Source organism: Prionailurus viverrinus, unplaced genomic scaffold, assembly GCF_022837055.1.
Source record: "Prionailurus viverrinus isolate Anna unplaced genomic scaffold, UM_Priviv_1.0 scaffold_40, whole genome shotgun sequence".
Lineage (NCBI taxonomy): Eukaryota > Metazoa > Chordata > Mammalia > Carnivora > Felidae > Prionailurus > Prionailurus viverrinus.
The window spans coordinates 1100534-1116787 of NW_025927608.1; the positions used below are offsets into that span (position 1 = coordinate 1100534).

Sequence of the window (16254 nt, forward strand, 5' to 3'; positions counted from 1 at the left end):
AGGTCGGTTTACTCATTTTCTTATTTGAGTGCAAGATCTCAATTACTCATCTGGACATGTGGGAATCTATTTTGCATTTAAGACTTAGCAGCCTCTTTCTGGACAGTTTGTAGGAGAGGAAGGAAGCCCAATGACTCATTAGAAAAATAGGGGTTTTATAAATCATGTTAATTGCAGTATTTCACATGCAGACAACTCCTATAGAGACCAAATTCCTCTCTAAGAATAGTATAAATTTCTCATCTGGAGAATGAGTTGACATCATCACCAGATGTGGTTAACTTTTTAGACGGAGTGACAACTATGTGTCTAAGTTGTAGCTGTCTCTCCTAGAGGCTAATTTACTGTTTCGGGATGACCTTCTCCCGGGTAGGAGACATCCCCTTCACCAGTGTGCAGAAGTGGAAAACCGATCAGAATTGCAGAGCTAAGGTTGTAGAGCCTTTCTAGGGCATGTGATGACCCTAGACAGGTCGTGGTGCTGCCTCAGAGGCGGTTCTGGTGCCCGGGGTGAGTGAGGTCTGTAACAGCTGCTGTTATCGGGAATCTAGGTATAAACCGGCAGGGGAGAGGGTGAAGCCATGACCTCTGTGTTCAGCCACACCTGCTTCCTGAATTCAGTTGGGGTTGATTTTTCTTCTCCATACGTCTGTCTCCTGCCCTGCTCAGGACCGGGGCTTAACCCTTTCTGCTTTGTCTCCTGGAGCACAGGGCTCTGCACACTGGAGGTGACCTGTACATGAATGAACGTGTGGGAACGATTGGGCCTGAGGTTCTCTTACAGGTTGACTTGCTAATTGTCATTCTCCTGGTATAACTCGTTCACGTTGTTTGCCTGTTCACCCGTTGAAGTCCTAAGCCAATTCGGATGAGCTCCCAATATACATATCAGAGGCTTCTGTGACCGGAGGCTGGCAGGAACCTAACCTCTATTTCCACTAGGAGCAATGGCCCGGTATTCCCTAATTAGGGTTGGAGCTGACTTTGTAGAACATGACTACTGAGAATAACTAGAATCCCCTGGGATTGGGCCTCAATGTCAGGGGCTGTGAGGGAGCCAAGGTTGTGTGAGATCCCACTGCTTCGATCAGTGGGCTGCGGTTAAATACATGTACTTAAAAAATGTGACCCTCTCTAACATGTGATGGGGCGCTGAAATTTTCAAACCTGTAGGTGACAACTTTATACCTCTTGGTTTTTCTGTGTGCAGCGTTTTGGATCTTTTAGTTTTTAAATTAATCATGTATTTCACACATATCTTGTTCATTGAAGAAAAATTGTAAAACACAAGGAGAAAAGAAGAAAAAAGGCATCCGCATCTCATTACCATGCATTTATGTTAATGTTCATATTTGGTGTATATTCCGTATGATTACGTTTACATTTGTTTGTGAAAATATAAAAATAACATATACCAGTTTTAAGCCTGTTTTTTTTTCTCTCACCTAACACGTTGTGACCATAGTTATACCCTGATAAGTACAGATCCACATTGTAATTTTTAGTAGCTGTGTAATAGGGATGTCCTATAATTTATTGAAGCAGTTTCTTATTGTTGGATAGTAACTTTGTTTCCAATGTTTTGCTGATAATCGAAGTTGAGTGTGGTGTCAGGTGATGAATTAGGATGTTGCTATGTGTTGCAACCTCACGAGACCAGAGCCGGAACCCCCCCCCCCCCCCCCCCCCCCCCCCCCAGCTAGGATGCTTCTGGATTCCTGAGCCTCAGAAACTTTGTGAGGTAATACCCATTTGCAGTGTTAGGTTGCTGAGTTTTGGAGTAATGTTACATAGCGATGGATAACAAATACAACTCTTCTGACTTTTTATACTAATGATTTCCTGGCTTATAGTTTTACCAGCTATGTGTGTGTGTAAACAATACAGTTTAGTGTGGCATACAACTTTTAATTTTTATGCATGGGACATACTGTGTGTGTGTGTGTGTGTGTGTGTGTGTGTGTGTGTGTGTGTGTAGTAATTTAATGTTTATTTAGTTTGAGAGAGAGTATGCAAGAGCAGGGGAGGGACAGAGAGGCGGAGAGAGAGGGAGACTGAGAGTGAGAGAGATTCTCAAGCAGGCTCCATGCTGTCAGTGCAGAGCCCAATGCAGGGCTTGGTCTCATGAACCGTGAGATCGTGGCCTGAGCCGAAATCAAGAGCTGGTTGTTTGAGCCACCCAGGTGCCCCTCATACTATATTTTTTAATTGGGTCTTCAATATTATGCATATATGTTTATCCACATAGTTTCATTATTTTTTAAAATTATTTTATCTGCAGCCAAGAAATCCACCGTATTTAGGTATCTTTTCTCCTGTTGATGTTCATTTACATTGCTTTCCAGGTTGGTGGGCTGTTATTAACAGTGTGGCGGTGAATATTCTGGACACATTTCCCATGGCACATTTCACAGGTTTTCCTGGTGGTACAATCGCTGGGCTGAAGGGTGTGGGTGCCTTCATGTTTCCTTTAACTTTCCCAGATAATGCCAGATTATTCTAATGCACACTCCCACCTTCAGGATGTGAGAGTTCCCATCGTTTCGTGTCCTTGGCCACACTTGGTATTGTGAGACTTTCAGATTTTTGCCCATCATGTAGTGATGACTCATTGGGATTGCAGTGTACATTTCCTTGGAAACCAAGAGGTTATAAACTCTATCGTTTATGTGGTGGCTACTTGAATTTTCTTTTTAGTGACCTGCTTGTTCAACTATTTTGTCCGTTTTAGAGTTGGCCGTCTTTTTCTCGTATGTGGCAGTTCTTTATAGATACTAGATACTAGTTCCTTCTGTTGTATGTTGTGCATATCTTTTCCTACTCCATAGCTTGCCTTTTCACTCTCCAAAGACAACGACGTCTTTTGCTAAAAACATTTTTTTATTTTAATGTAGTAGGATTTTTTGTACTCAATTTTATTAGTCTTTCCCATTATAGTTTCTGATTTTGAAATTATATTTAGAAAGGCCTTTCTGCTCAGATTACAGGATTACACAAATATTTACCTGTGTGTGGTGGTTTTATTTTTGTAGTTTCATTTAAAAAATGTTCACACCATCAGTTCACCAGGAATCTTTTTGATGCTGGGTTGATGGCAATGTTGTTTTTTCTTTTTTTTTTTTTTTTTCCTCCAGGGTCATGAACATGGTTAGTGAGGTTATAGACTAATTTGACCTCTTGCTACCAATCTTAAATGCTACTTGTATTGTAAAATTGCATCCTGGATGTATTGGCTTTATTTCTGAAGTTTCTGTTTTGTTTGTTGTCACTTTTGCTGACTTAGGCACTCTCTGCTTTTTAAAATTACTGTAGCTCTATGGTACATCTCTAGTAAAACCTGTTCCTATTCCTTGGTGTTGTTCTCCAGCATTCCTGACTTCTTTTTTTTTTTTTTTTTTTTTAACATACTTATTTTCAAGAAGAGTCCTAGGATCCTTTTGTCCATTTTCTCAAAATTTAACATCAGAATTATTGGGGTTGTGATAGATGTATCTGTGGGAAAACGGACTTGTTGGGGATTTTGAATCTTCCTGCTTATGAATGTGGCATGAATCACCATTTACTTTCAAATTCTTTTATGTCCCTCGGTATAAAATCTTGCAGGTTTTATTTCAACATGGGTCTGGCAAATTCTTCAGTATTCCAAGTATTCTTCAGTATTCTTAATATTTTCTGCTGCTGGCCTGAATAGCCCCTTTTCTTCTGAGTGTTTTATTTTTTTATTTTTTTTTAATGTTTATTTATTTTTGAGACAGAGAGAGACAGAGCCTGAACGGGGGAGGGTCAGAGAGAGGGGGAGACACAGAATCCGAAGCAGGCTCCAGGCTCTGAGCTGTCAGCACAGAGCCCGACACGTGGCTTGAACTCATGGACCGTGAGATCATGACCTGAACTGAAGTCGGACGCTTAACCGACTGGGCCACCCAGGCGCCCCTCTTCTGAGTGTTTGCTAATGCGTGGCTTTCCAACCCCTTCTCCCACCAAGACCAAGGGGTTCTGAGAACTGGCTGAGACGCCGGGCACCACCCCAGCTCTGCCCTTACCTGTTTGCCATAGTAGGTTTTATTTGTATAAACAATTCTGTTTAAAGCAATGTTTTCCTGACTGGTTATTGCTAATATTTTAAAATCTATTTTTGTGCATATTATTATTATTAATTTAAAGTTTATTTATTTACTTATTTTTAATTTTTTCATGTTTATTTTTTGAGAGAGAGAGCACGAGAAGGGGAGGGCCATAGAGACACAGAGACACAGAATCCAGAGCAGGCTCCAGGCTCTGAGCTGTCAGCACAGAGCCCGACGCGGGGCTTGACCCCACCACCCCTGAGATCATGACCTGAGCCGAAGGTGAATGCTTAACCGACTGACCCGTCCAGGTGCCCCACCTGTATATATATTATTTTTTAACAAATGACCCTTATTGATTTTATTTTTGTGTGTGTGTGACTCATCTTGGATATCTAGGTATTCATTCATTCATTCATTTGAAGTGTATTTATTGAGTACCCACTGTATACCAGTACTGTTTTAGGTGCTTGGAATGCATCTGTGAACAAGACAGATGAGTGTATTGTGTGGTAAGTTCAAAAGCGATAAGGACTGTGGACAAAAAGAAAACGGAGGGAAGATGGATAGGAGCGTTAGAGGCAACTGTGGGGCAGTCGTGTTTAAGATAGGGTGGTCAGCATAGGTCCCATTGACAAGGTGAGGTCTGAACAAAGACTTGGAGGGAGGAAGTTGGCTGTGCAGGTATCTGCCGGAAGGGTGCCCTAGGCAGAAGGAACAGCCTGAGTGAAGGCCTTGGGGCAGGCGCGTACCCAAGGAGTTTGAGGACCAGGAATGAGAGCCGCTGGAGGAGACCGGGTGACGGGAAGGAGGGTGGTCTGGGAGGATATGGGGGACTCTTCATGTGGGGCTCACTTTAAAGACTCTGATTTCACACTGAGCAGTAAGGGGAGGCTTCTGGAATATTGCAGGAACAAAGTAGATTGACATTTTAAAAAGATCATTCTGGGGTACGTGGGTGGCTCAGTCGTTAAGCATCTGACTTCGGCTCAGGTCGTGATCTCACAGTTCGCGAGTTCAAGTCCTACACCAGGTGAGCATGAGCCCTGCTTCCGGTAAAACACGAGTCCCAGGTGAGCCTCAGTTCTCTCTCTCTCTCTCTCTCTCTCTGCCCCTTGCTCACTTGCGCCCTCTCCTCTCTCTTTCTCAAAAAGATCATTCTGGTTCTTCCATGAAAACAGACTTTACTGGGGCAAAGGTAGAAGCCAGGAAGCTGTTAGGAGGCTGCTGTTGCAAAGACCCAGGATGTTCCTGTGAATCAAACACTTGGCGAGCCTTTATAGAATGAACACTTTGATTTTTTATACACATGGAGTATTTTAGTATGCTTTAAAAATGCCCACACATTAGGGGCGCCTGGGTGGCTCAGTCGGTTGAGCGACGGACTTCGGCTGAGGTCGTGATCTCACGGTTTGTGAGTTCGAGCCCTGCGTTGGGCTCTGTGATGACAGCTCGGAGCCTGGAGCCTGCTTTGGATTCTGTGTCTCCCTCTCTCTCTGCCCCTCCCTCACTCATGCTCTGTCTCCCTCTGTCTCAGAAATAAACATTAAAAATTTTTTTTTTTAAAAAAGCCCACACAGGGGCGCCTGGGTGGCTCAGTCAGTTAAGTGTCCAACTTCAGCTCAGGTCGTGATCTCGCAGTCCGTGAGTTCGAGCCCCGTGTCAGGCTCTGGGCTGATGGCTCAGAGCCTGGAGGCTGCTTTCGATTCTGTGTCTCCCTCTCTCTCTGCCCCTCCCCTGTTCATGCTGTGTCTCTCTCTGTCTCAAAAATAAATAAACTTAAAAAAAAAAAAGCTGCTGAGGATTCAACTCAGTTTAAAAAAAAATAAAAATAAAAAAGCCCACACATTTAAGAAATATACATTTTTCTTTGTAAAGTTTTTATTGATTGATTCTGAGAGAGAAAGAGAGAGGGTGAGCCGGGGAGGGGCAGAGAGAGGGGGAGAGAGAATCCCAAGCAGGCTCTGTGCTGTCAGCACAGAGCCCATCATGGGGCTCAGTCCCATGAACTGTGAGATCATGACCTGAACCGAAATCAAGAACCAGATGCTCAACTGACTGAGCCTCCCAGGTGCCCCAAGAAATACACATTTTTTTAAGGAAAGAGGTGGAACAGAAGAGTGAGGGTAGCAGGGTTGTCTGTGGAACAGGGCATCATGCTCGAGCCTTGTCTTGCATGGGGAACAGTAGGGAAGGGAGCTCGACAGGCATTGGAGGCCAGGAAGCAGGAGGTGTCCCCTGCATGTGCTGGGATCAGAGCCCGGGGATGTTACTGGGGTGAAGTCCCTGTCCCCAGCCCCTCCTGGGGCGTGCCAAGGACTTACTCTGAAGTCCGTGTTTTGCTACCAGATGATCCCTGGATATCAGCTTTAAATTAGTGTTTATTTTCTGCCGTCTCACTTGTCTCGAGCAATTCACCCAGGAGCTCCGAACAGCTCGGTAATTTGTTGCTCAAGAGTGGGAGTAATGAAGAACTTTGTTTTTAAGTTAGGACGCCCTATTTCAAATCCAGTTTTGTTCGTGTGATAAAGGTTAGTTTCTGTTAAATCCCAATAGTTTGGGTCCATGCTGGTGCCTGTTAAACTTAAGAACCGTGTTTACACTTTAAGAAGACGATTTAAACTTTTGGAGAAGGAAAGAGGGCCAACTTCTTTAAAGGAAATGCTGTTTTTATAATGCCTCTGAGATTATCAAGAAATATGAATAATTCAGGGGTTTAACCCTAGAAGGAGTAGAAACTAGCTTTCACCGTCTTAGAGGAGCTCATCATCACTTTGGGGAGCTCACACTTTCCGCCCTCACCTCCAATTTTATTTCACACCCTTGGAAGATACTCAACCAAGAACAGCCTAGAAACATTTGGGGTGCAGTTTCTTTGCCTTGGTCCTTTTGCTGTGGGCCCACACACACTTTCTCCACCCTTCTGGGGCATGCCCCGTGCTAGGCTCGAAGTGAATGCATATGACGTATGGGTTCGCCAATTGGCCTTATGTGGAAGGAAAGACAGAAGAGAGTGTCATGGAAGGCTTAAGGATTTCTTTTCTTCTTTGGTAGTACAAAGTGCTTTTTGTTGTTAATGCATGTGCAATCAGACAGCTTCATCCACAGTGCACAGCAATTCAGTAATATGGCTCTGCCTGGTGCAAAAATACCTCATTTTGTATAGAAATGCAGAATCGCTTCATGTAGATAGAATAGAATCTTTGCTTTATTCACATATGAATAAAACGTCTTTGTTCATGGGAAAGAAAAGTGCCTCTTATTGTTTAGAAGCTCTGTGAATTGTAAATTAAGCTGATGGCCCGCTATATTATATCTTGCAGGGAAAAAAATAGCTTTTCTTCATACGAGTTTGGGCCCTACTACCTAATATGGTGGCATAAAATGATTTTTGCTTTGCAGTTTGGTTATTACATAAAAAGAAAGGCCTTACGCTTGCCTCAGCTATCACCTCTCAGCGAATGGTTTTAGCAAAGTTTTATAATTTGGACTCAAAAGTTATTTTTGTTTATATTCTCTGTCCCACGTAGGATTTGAAGGAGCTTGTAAGAAATTTAAAAAGTAAAATGTTAACTAGAATGATGAATCATGATCAGGGAAACTGAAAATACATCGTGGTAAAGTCAAGGCTCGTGGGGGTCTGTGGGAGTCGATGTATATGTAAACACGTCTGTAAAGAGGTCAACAGAGTTGCTATCGTTGATGCTCAGATTTGATGTTGAGCTTCCTAGCAGCCAAAGGGAAAAGAGGGAAGCGGTCGGTTAATCCTCTCCCTGGCTCTGCAAAGGACTGCTTTCGAAGCATGCCCACCGCCCAGCAGGGGTAAGGCGTTCAGGCTTTCCCAGAAGGGAACTGGCCAATCAGAAGAGCAGAGTGCATAAAAGGATGCCTTGGGCGCTGGCACCCCAGGGTGCATGCCAGCCTTCCCCTCCATAGGAGGCATCTGCTCCGGAGAGCCCCCCGAAGGACTACAGGTAGAAACAGGGCTGGCATGAGTGCCTGGTACCCAGTCAGACGAACTCTCCGGCTCCACGTGTGGATTCCTGCTCTGAAGTGTTCACTGGTCCTCCGCAAAATGAGGAGTTAAAGACAAATACGGAAAAAAATGAGTTTCTGTTGAATCTGAATTTCCTTGATTTCGGAGATCATGATCTACTTATAATTTTAGTATTTAAAGGAAGCAGCAGTAGTTTTAAAAAAAGAAGCATTAAAGTAGCCTTTCCTTTTTTTAAATTTTTTTTAATGTTTATTTATTTTTGAGAGAGAGAGAGAGAGACAGAATATGAGTGGGGGAGGGGCAGAGAGAGAGGGAGACACAGAATCCGAAGCAGGCTCCAGGCTCTGAGCTGTCGGCACAGAGCCCGACACGGGGCTTGAACCCACGGACCGCGAGATCATGACCTGAGCTGAAGTCGGACGCTCAACCGACTGAGCCTTTCCTAAGAATGAATAGTTAGAAACACTTTGTTGTATGGAAACAATAATAGTAAATTATTAATAATTACTGTAATGTCAAATTTATTTATTCTATAAAATAAATACATATATATTTTATAGTACATATGTAATACATTTGTAATAATATATTTTTTATTATTCTTACGATTACTAGTACTACTGTTGTTATTTACTGCCTTTAAAATCCCAAAGTTTTGTGGGGCGCCTGGGTGGCTCAGTTGGTTGAGCATCTGACTCTTGACTTCGACTCGGGTCATGATCTCACGGTTCGTGAGTTCGAGCCCCAGGTCGGGCTCTGTACTAACAGCACGAAGCCTGCTTGGGATTCTCTCTGCCTTCTCTCTGCCCCTCCCCCCAACTCGCTTGCTGATGCTTCTCTCAAAGTAAATACACATTGAAAATGTTTGCGACATTTAAACATTTAAAAAGTTTGCAAACTCCTGTTCTCTTGGGCTGTGAGCATCCCTAACCACCTGCTGTAGTCTCCAGGGTCACGATGAAAGGGCTCCATTTTGCTCTCCCCAGGTGTTCTGCATGTGTGGTCTCCTCCCCACCCCCAATTCATGATGGCTCCTGAGAAGCCACACCCCCTTACCTTTGCCACCTGTCCTAGGATTTTCTCCTAGCACCCCCACCTCAGACCTGGCGGGTGTGGGGTAGTGCCTTTGCCTTAGGGTTGCATTTGGATAAGCTCACGGGGGTCCCAAGGCAAGAGGGGGCTTTGTCACTTGGGGCGATACTGGACCTAAAAGGGGCCAGGCCCTCGGATGGACAGTCACTCATCCTGTGGTTCTGTGTGGTGTCGGCAGGACAGACTCCCAGCCGTGGGAGGGTCACGTGGAAAAGCAGTGATACAGGATCTTCAGACCAGGTCCCACGAGGAGGTCTGGGATGTCCCTGATAGGTCCTCCCCAGGGAGGCAAATGCCACCTGTTCCTTAAGGGACGTGGCCCAGCCCTGCTGGGGGTTTTGAAAACTCCTCAAGAAATCTTACTGCCAGCGTTGGGGCTGTGGGTGAGGTTGCCTTCCTGGAATGAGGGACGTGGATATTAGCTCCGTACCAGCGTAAGAGACGGTCTGTATTTAAGGCAATTAAAAAAAACAACAACCAAAAAACCCACCTTGGGTAAAATGTATTTAATCTTTGCTTTCTTAACAATTCTCTGTTTATTTAATATGAATCTAATTTCTTGCCTTCTCTGAGGTCCCCTGACTCTTGGAGTCAGAAGGCTTCTGGGAGGGGCGCCTGGGTGGCTCTGTCAGTTAAGCATCTGACGTCGGCTCAGGTCACGATCTCGCGGTCCGTGAGATCGAGCCCCGCGTCGGGCTCTGGGCTGACGGCTCGGAGCCTGGAGCCTGTTTCCGATTCTGTGTCTCCCTCTCTCTCTGCCCCTCCCCCGTTCATGCTCTGTCTCTCTCTGTCCCAAAAATAAATAAACGTTAAAAAAAAAAAAAAAAAGAAGGCTTCTGGGAATTTAGGTTCCAAAAAATTTACTTCCAGCAGCACACAGAGCGTGAAAGCGTGGTGCTTTTCTTGTCCCCGATGTCAGCAAAGCTGCTTCTGGTTCTGATGGAAGCTGCTTCGGTTCGGTTTTCAAAACCTGCAGATTGGAATTAGGAAGGTCTTCTGTCTCTCCGTTCCCATGAGGGCAGCCAAACTGTGGTCCTGTGCTGGCCGTCTTCTCCCTGACCTTGGCCGTCTCCTCCCTGAGCTTCACGCCTCTCTCTCTCCCTCCCTCCCTCCCTCCCTCCCTCCCTCTCTCTCTCTCTCTCTCTCTCTCTCTCCCCCTCTCTCCCTCCCTCCCTCTCTCTCTCTCTCTCTCTCTCTCTCCCTCCCCATCTCTCCCTCTCTCCCTCTCCCTCTCCCTCCCTCTCACACACACGCACACCCCGCAATCCTCCTGCTCCCCCGCTTCTGTCTGGCTGTCACCCTGCTCCATTTCTCTCCCCACGAGCTCCCTCCAGACACGGTGTCCTTCTGCGTGAACCCTTAGAGAATACTCATTACCTACACGAAGGAGCCACCAGCAGCATCTTTAAAAAGGTTGTGTCTGGGGTTCCTGAGGGGCTCAGTCGGTTAAGCGTCCGACTTCGGCTCAGGGTGTGATCTCACGGTCCGTGAGTTCGAGCCCCGCGTCGGGCTCTGGGCTGATGGCTCGGAGCCTGGAGCCCGCTTCCGATTCTGTGTCTCCCTCTCTCTCTGCCCCTCCCCCGTTCATGCTCTGTCTCTCTCTGTCCCAAAAATAAATAAATGTTAAAAAAATAAATAAAAACAAAAAGATTGTGTCTTTCTTCCTTCCAGAGCAATGTGAAAACACTCCTCTTTAGAAAAACTTAGACACCACCGGGCCTTACGACACATCCACGTGCCCTTTCTCTCCAGTCAGGTCTCAATGGCCGTGTGATGAGGTAGAGTCCGCAGTACACAGAAGTTGTGCTTTTCCTGTCGTGTGTCTGTCTCCCTTCGAGGGGCGTGTTTGTGATGTCTTCCTTGGCCCACCTCCTCCCGGTGGTCCCTTAATCCCAGCAGAGTTCAGAGGCATGCAGTTGGAGGGAACTTGGAGAAGTTGTTTAACTGAGATACGATTAGGTCAAGGTTTTGAATTTTAAACTTGTAGGGTGTGAGGCACCTGGGCGGCTCAGTCGGTTAAGCGTCCGGCTGTTGGTTTCCGTGATCTCGCGGTTTTGTGAGTTCGAGCCCCATGTCAGGCTCTGCGTTGGTAGCACGGAGCCTGCTTGGGATTCTCTCTGTCCCTCTCACTCTGTCCCTCCCCCACTTGTGCTGTCTCTGTCTCTCACGAAATAAATACATGTGAAAAACCTTACAGGGTGTTAATTACTTGGTGATGGGAAGGACATTTCTTTTTCTGAGAGCACGATCGTGACTGTGGAATAAAGACCGTCAAGTAATACAACATGGCGTCACAACTTTCCTGATCTACCCAAGCCCTCCATTGTTGAGCCACATCGGGTGTGTCACCTTCTGTGCCTAGACACGCGGCACCTGCATCCCGTGGTGCGTTGGCTCATGCTTTCCCTTCACTGGGAATTCCCTTCCCCCTCCTCTCAGCCTCCCCAAACGGCGCTCGGTCTCCAGGGCCCAATGGCCATCCTGCTCCCGCCCAGAGCGCTTCCCTCCCCCTCTGCCCTAGACGTGACTTCCTGTCGCTGTGCTCTTTGGGGTTTGCACGTCTGTCTCTTCCAGTGTATGCTGACCCTGTGTTGATTCCTGCCTCCCACTCAACCCAGGGCACGATGAATCTTTGCCAACTGGAAGTTCTTCCGTGTCATCCCCAAAGTGACCAAGAGCAGAAACGGTAAATGAGTAAGGATCAGAAGGGGTGATCGTCATCGTACGTGGATGGTTATGAGACGGACAGGAAGTACGGAGCGCTGTAGACATGGTGGAATAGCTCTCATCCCAGAGGGGGTTTCCGTTTACTTAGGATTCGCACGTAGAGAAAATAACGTGAAACAACCCATCCCTGAGGGTTGTTTTCCGTTGCTGTTCCTTCTGTGCTGTTCGTAGGCGGCTTTGCTGAGCTCCTGGTAATGGAGGGAGACGGTGCACTGTAGGGACCTGCTCATGAGAGGTCTGGGGACCCAGGGCGTGGGATGAAATAATGGGAAAAATAACTTTTCCGTGATACAGTGAGGTGTGATGCTCCACTTTCCAGAACGATGGCTCATCTTCTTTGAATGTTGGGACCTAAAGAGACTATTTCTCTTGGAAAAGTTTTCCCACCGACATTTCAGCCCAGCAAACTCTTTTAAAAGCTAAAGTGCACAGGGATGTGTTTAGGGGCGAGGGGGGCATCACGTCTGCCTATGTGCTCAAAATGGCTTAGGGAAAAGAGAGAGGGAGGGAGACAGAGGGGCTTGGGGACTCAAAGGAAATGAAGTGACATTTGGGAATTGGTGAAGGGTATTGGAGAGCTCTGTAGCACGGGGGAGCTCTCTGTAAGAGTCTCGCAGCTTCCCTGTAAGCCAGACGTTTATTTTAAAAAAGCTATTTTTAAAAATTGTTTTAGCAAAGCAAAAGAGAGGGGCGCCCGGGTGGCTCTGTCGATTTTGCATCGGACTCTTGATTTGGGCTCGGGTCACGATCTCGCCGAGGTGAGATCGAGCCCCTTGGCGGGGGGCTCCATGCTGGATGTGGAACCTGCTTGGGATTCTCTCTCTCTTCCTCGCCCTCAGCTAAAGAAATAAAGAAATAAAGAAATAAATAAAAAAGCAAAAGAGAATTCTTTGAATTGTTTTCCAGTTAGAAAGAGTGTGGCAGTTGTAAAAATGGTGGTGGTTGTTGCTGTTGTTTTTAATCTACGGTAGTGCCTTGTAATTAAGATAGTTTTTCCAACATCACAAAGCGGTGAACTCAATTCTGACGCAGTCTACCTGCAGGCAGCGTCACACCCCACGGGTGAAGGGCTCCGGCTCACGTGACCGTCCCCTCGCTCCTACTTCTGCCTCCAACTGCAACTCCAGGCTGTCACCTGTGCTCCTGACTTACCAGCTGTACCTAGGAGGTTCCCACACCCCCTTCTTGGGCTCATCGATCTGCTAGAGCGGCTCACAGAACTCAGAGAAACTTTGTACTCACTAGATCACCGGCTCGTTCTGGAAGGATGTCACTCTGGAACGGCCAGATGGAAGAGATACTTGGGACAAGGTATATGGGGAGAGGAGAGGAGCTTCCGTGCTCTCTTCATGAGCCACTGTCCCCAAATCTCCACGTGTTCATCAACCCAGAAGCTCTCCGAACCCTGTTCTTTTGCGTTACTATGGAGGCTTCATTAAGCAGGCTCGACTGATCACATCATTGGCATTTTGGCAACTGATTCTCCCCTCCCCTGGAGGTTGGGATTTGGACTAAAAGTTCCAGCCGTCTGATCACTTGAGCTTTCTGGTGACCAGTCCCGTCCCAAGGCCCCCACCCTAAGTCCTTCATTGGCATAAACTCTGGTGTTGCTCTAGAGGCAGTCCTTATGAATGAATGACCAAAGATGCTCCTATCGCTCAGGAAATTCCGAAGGTTTTCAGAGCTCTCTGCAGAAACCTGGGAGGAAGACCACATACATTTCTTCTATCACAGTAGCTGAACATCTGTTTGTGCCTCTTGTTGTGTTTGTGCCTCTTGTGACCCTGTCTTGGGTCAGACCTCTGCTACCTGGGTGTGAGCCCCTAAAATGTCCGCATCCTAATCCCTGGAACCTGTGAATGTTACTGTATATGGCAGGGGAATTTTGCAGACACGATTAAATGAAATCAAATTAATTAAATTTAATTAAATCAAATCTTGAGAGATGGGGCGATTATCCCCATCTGATGTAGTCGGGGGTCTGATGTAGTCACAGGGTCGTTACAAAACACTGGAAGAACAGAGGAGAAAGTAATGTGAAGATAGAAACAAGAGGTTGGGGTGATGTGATTCAGGGGCCAGGGGCCAAGGGACGCGGTGGCTTCTAGAAGCTAGAAAAGGCAGGGAGAGGGATCGTCACCTGGAGCCTCCAGAAGGAACGAGAGGTGTGGACACCTTGATTTTCGCTCTGGGAGACACATTCAGACTTCTGACCTTTAGGACAGTAAGGAAATTCATTTGTGCTGGTTTGAGCTGCTAAATTGTGGTAATGTTTTATAGCAGCTGTAGAAAACAAGTATACCGGGTGAGGGCTTTTCTCCATGGGGCCATAATTAAGCCAGGAGGACGCCTAAATAGGAGCCTGAGCTCGGATAATCATCGTTAGCATTTCAAATACTCTGTTCTCACACTTCACTTACTCCCTGTGCCTTAATTCGGTCCCCAGCTTTGTGATCACCTGCATGACAAATGGAACTGGAATGAATTTCAGAGTCAACAGGCAGAGAGCCTGACATCACCACACGGAAATGATGCGGTTTATTTGGCAGGTGTTTTGCTTGGGAGGGCCTGGCTTTTGGTGGCAATTGTGGCCCCTGGGGACGACGTGGGGAAGGGGGAGGTGGCAGAGCGAAAGCTGATTCCCAGGCAGGGTTTCTCAAACCCGTGTGAAGGAGGGACCCGGCTTATAAGGAATTCCTGGTGTTGAGTTAAGTTTAGTTTTGTTACGAATATTGTTACTTAACTACGTGTAAACATAAAAGTGAGTGTGAACTTATACTTACGGCTTTAAGGCAACTATGGGGTCCAAAGTTGTTTCGAATTAAATGCAAATAAAACTGCCAACCCAATTTTGCATTTATTTTATTTGCTGAGTCTAAATGGATGCTCTCGACGTGACCTCGCACACACTTGTGAGGTTCTAGCACGCTATCGTCGTTCCAGCGGGACCACGTTTAATTCTCTACAAAGATACTATGTTGGAAGAAGCGTATGCGTCATGGTAATTCATTGATCCGTCGAGAGCAGTTTTCAAACCCAAATGCAAACATTGAATCGATTCCCATTTGTATACAGATCAAAACAGACTGAGGCGAACTGTCGTATTTGCTAGTGTCCACTTCGTGGGTAAAAGTCAGGAGAGTGGCCATCTTGGGGGGGGGGAGATGGTTGTACCGCAAAGGGGTGCGTGGGGACCTTCTGGGTTGCTGTTGGTGTTCCATGTCTTGACCTGGGGTATTGTTTCTTTAGTAGTTTTTTTTCCCCCCTATGCTATGTTTTTAGAGTATAAAACACACGTGTGCAGACCTTTGGATTATTATAAATTGAATAGTCAGAAATCAGAAATAGAACATTACAAGCACCCCCAGAAAGCATGTACTCTGTACTCCTTCTATTTATAGCCTCCTCATTCCCCCTAAAAGTAGCTCCCGTCCTGCCTTCAGTAGCGGTCACTGACTGCTTTTATTTATAGTTGTACAACCTAAGTGGGGACCCCCAAATACTATGGTTCCTTTTACCTAGTTTTGAACTTAAAGAAAACAAAGTCACGTTGTGGGCCGCAGGACAGCTGGCCGCTCCGAATCTGTGCTGTCTGTCTGTCTGTCCACGGTCTCTCAGGCGGTGTCGTACCCTGCGGAGGTGGGGCCGACGGGGCTCTGTGGATGGTGGGGGGAGGGGGGGTACCAAAGAGAGAGGGTCAGGAGGGGAGGAGTCGTCCTCTTCATCAGATCTTCAAATGTGTTGGTGTCCACCCAGAGAAAAAGCCACCATTTAAGACAGGCCCGCATTTCTCTTCACCTGTTAAATGTTCCGTATAAAGTTGACTTGAGAACCTGAAAGTTGAGTCATGGGGAGTGTGGGGCCCAGAATTAGCTGCCTGTCCGGCTGGCCTCTTTCTGAGGTTTTAGTTCCTTGTTACCGATACTGGTTCTTCCCTTTCCAGTCTGAAAACCAGTCTCCTTGGCAGAATAGATGGTAACCAAATGTCCAGACTTCTGCAGTGGAGAGTGAGGTTTTGTGAGTAAGACATGAAATCTGTAACGGGAGTAAACAGACGATCGAGCGAAAGAGATCGTGTATCATTAACTCACGGGGCAGGTAGGCTGTAGGAACCACGCTGAGTTTTTCACGTACGAGGGGTTTCTGCTCAAATGGGGGGTGGGGGTGAAGGAACCAGCATGGAAGCCGGAATCATCTAGAGGGTAGGAACTCAAGGAAGAGGCTGCTGCCTGCAGGGGTGCGGGGCAGAAGGAAGGGGCGGTACTAAAAGCCCCATGCGGTCAGAGGAGAGGAGGGGAGAGGCTGTCCTGGGCCGTGCCCACCTGCAGGGATGGTTTGAGCTGGGACACCAGGTGCCCGAGCTCCCGGAAG

The 16254-nt window shown here is 46.6% G+C and overlaps 1 protein-coding gene across 6 annotated transcripts in view; it reads left to right on the top strand.

Moving 5' to 3' along the window:
- Positions 1-16254, top strand: part of SH3GL3 (SH3 domain containing GRB2 like 3, endophilin A3) — a 135046-nt gene that overhangs the window by 42180 nt on the left and 76612 nt on the right. Inside the window, exon 1 of one of the 6 annotated variants that reach the window (XM_047846689.1) lies at positions 15876-15981. The exons of the other annotated variants lie outside the window; for them this stretch is intronic. The gene's annotated coding sequence lies outside the window, so the exon portion shown is untranslated. Of the gene's footprint in view, positions 1-15875; positions 15982-16254 lie in introns of those variants that run through there. 6 annotated transcript variants of the gene reach the window in all.